This window comes from Grammomys surdaster, unplaced genomic scaffold (assembly GCF_004785775.1).
Source record: "Grammomys surdaster isolate TR1022 unplaced genomic scaffold, NIH_TR_1.0 149, whole genome shotgun sequence".
NCBI lineage: Eukaryota > Metazoa > Chordata > Mammalia > Rodentia > Muridae > Grammomys > Grammomys surdaster.
Window position 1 is genome coordinate 833,560 of NW_021604607.1, and position 3,257 is coordinate 836,816.

Below are 3,257 nucleotides of genomic sequence, written 5' to 3' on the forward strand. Positions count from 1 at the left end.
ACATTTTAAAAAGCCCTCTTTTGTTTCAACACATAATGTAATGGTGGCCGTTTTAATAAGAGACTCAAAAATAATCAGATCAAATCGCTAGCTCATAGTTCTTCGCAGCGATTTCTGATGGGCTGTGTTCCAGGTGTCCTACAGGAAATGTTCAGTTTTTCAAAATTTAACTATAATTGTAGGGGCAGTCTCTGGGGTTGTGGCTTGTGTGGCGTGTGGGCCTGGAGCATAGGACTTTGCATGCTGTATCACCGAGCTTTCACATCTAGCCTGCAACTGTGTATTTAAATACCAGAAAAGGCCACTTGAGTACTCTAGGGTTGGGGGTTATAACTGAGAGCACTTAGTGTGTTCAGGACTGCTAGAGAATTTAGTAGGCTCTGCTTGTGGGGAAAATTTAGAATTTGGTGGGAAATACATACTTGGATATGAATTGGTTTTGTGGTATCCAAAATAAAAGCATGCACTTACTTTACTGTAAGGTACTTTATGTAGTTTAATGTATCCTGATTAAAAACTGACCCAAAGCCAGTTCAAGAGTGCAAATAGATTCCATCCATACTACCAAGTCCAAATAAATGTCTTTGGACACGTCTCCTGGGATTATAGGCTCTGGTCATTTTAGTTTCAGTTGGAACCCCTCCCCAACATGTACACACACACAACACACACACACACTCTCTCTCTCTCAAAATAGTATTAGAGGTTTGTCTAGAGAATTTATTAATATGGCATCCATAACTAGTTTGAATTTGCCATGTCTTGCTTTATATACCATATTGGTCTTGAATTACAACCCTGTCCTCCAGTGTTTCTGAACATGTTCCCACTGCTGCCCTGGAGTGCTGGAATACAGCCATACAGCATTCTTTGAACTTCATACATAGATGAAAAGGACTTTAACCTCCTAATTTTTCTGTTTTCTCCTCTGAAGTGCTGGGATTACAGGCCTGTGCCTCCATGTCTAGCTTCTTTTTTCAGAGTCAGTTAAAATGTTTGTTGATGAGTTAGTTTTACAGCTAGTAGTTGGTCCCACAAGCACTAAGTGTAACCCGGAGACTCCTGAATAATCAGGAAGTGCTTTGCTTGTGACTGAGGTGCCTGAGGTAACAGCAGCTTGCTTTGACTCCACTTTTGTGTCCACATAGAGCACTCACCGTCACTCACCCAGTAACCATGTGGCCTTGGCAACACTTTCACGATTGTCACCCTGACCACTGGCCAGATGTAGTAACCAAAGCAATGTCTGCACAAGCTAAAATACAAAATAGCTAAGAGTAAATTGAAAACACTGCTGCTGGGCAGTGGTGGCGCACGCCTTTAATCCCAGCACTTGGGAGGCAGAGGCAGGCGGATTTCTGAGTTCGAGGCCAGCCTGGTCTACAGAGTGAGTTCCAGGACAGCCAGGGCTGCACAGAGAAACCCTGTCTTGAAAAACAACAACAACAACAAAAAACACTGCTAAGGTTTGCAAAAAGACAAATGTTACAAAGCTACTCCAAATTCACCCTAGCCCTGCCTCCTTCCTCACTGATTTAATTGTGGTTTTGTGCCTCTTGAGCTTCAGTACTAAGAGACATTTCGGAGGCCTTAGTCTACTCTTGGTCTGGGCATTATTAAAGGACTCTTATGCTCTTAATTGGCTTAAGTAACATGGTTGATGGTAACTATTTTACTTACTACAGGGTGATATAACCCTTTAATCCCTGCACTTGGGCAGATGGAGCTCAGTAAGGTGGAGGCTAGTTTATATGGAGAGTTCCAGGCTAGCCAATACTACATATTGAGACTATCAAAAAAAAAAAAATTTTTTTTTTTTTTTTTTTTTTAACGGGTGTTGTGTCTGCATGTATGTCTACACCACAGGTGTGCCTAGCACTTGTGAAAGGTAAAAGGGTTACAGATAGTCATGAGTTCCTTCCTATGTGGGTGCTGAGATTTGAACCCAGGTCTTCTGGGAGAATAGCCAGTGCTGTTCATCTCTAACACGCTAATTAATATTTTGAGATAGTCTCATATATCCTAAGCTGGCCTCAAAACTTGCTGTATAATAGAGGACAACCTTGAACCTCTGATTCTCTTGCTTCTGGATATTTGTTTTGGCTTTTCAAGATAGGGTTTCTCCCTACAGCCCTGGCTGTCTTGGAACTCAGAGATCCACCTGCTTTTGCTGGGATTAAGGGTGTGTCCTGCCAATGCTCAGCGACTTATTTCAAATTTAAAAAGTTACGGAGTCCAATATTCTGGCATTTCAGCTTAGGCATCAGGAAGAGCCAATGGAGCAGATACAATCATTTTGCCACACTTTATTTCTCTCTTTCCTTCTATTTTGGTTATAGAGGACAAAATTCAGGAACAGGTAAACACAGAGGTGTATTTTGCATGTATGTATGTGTACTTATCTGCATACCTGCTGCCTAAGGCTAGAGGATGACCTCAGCCTCTGGAGTTACAGACAGTTGTAAACTGCCATGTAGGTGCAGGGAATTGAACCTAGTTCCTTTGGAAGAATGCCAGAGCTTTTAACTGCTGAGCATCTCTCCAGCCCCATTATTTCTCTATTTTTAAAAATTACCTGTTAGTGTGTATACGAGTGTATGCATGCTATAGTAGGTTGTGGAAATCAGAGGACAACTTGGAGTTGGTTCTTCCACCAACTGTTGTGGAGATAGAACTCAGGCCAGCCATCCTTTGAGTCATCTCCTAGGCCATATCTTCACTTTGGTATTTTTTTAGACAGGGTTTCTGTTTAGCCCTGGATGTCCTCGAATGCACCCTGTAGACTGCCTGTCTCTGGTTCCCAAGCACTGGGATTAAAGGTGTGTGCCACCACACCTGGATGCTTTGATTTTTTTTTTTTTTTTTTTGTTTTTGGTTTTTTGAGACAGGGTTTCTCTGTATAGCCCTGGCTGTCCTGGAACTCACTCTGTAGACCAGGCTGGCCTGGAACTCAGAAATCCACCTGCCTCTGCCTCACAAGTGCTGGGATTAAAGGCGTGCGCCACCACCGCCTGGCGGATGCTTTGATTCTTAAAAGTAATTACACTATTTATGTGGGGGTATGGGAGATGGGTATGGCTGTGTAAATGGCATAAGGTGTGTGGAGTTCAGGACAATTTGTGAGAGGCACTTTTACCCGGGCACTTTTACCTGGGTACTTTAACTTGCTGAGCTATCACTCTGGCTTAGTCTAAGTTCTCCCTCCCTCCCTCCCTCCCTCCCTCCCTCCCTCCCTCCCTCCCTCCCTCCCCCCTTCC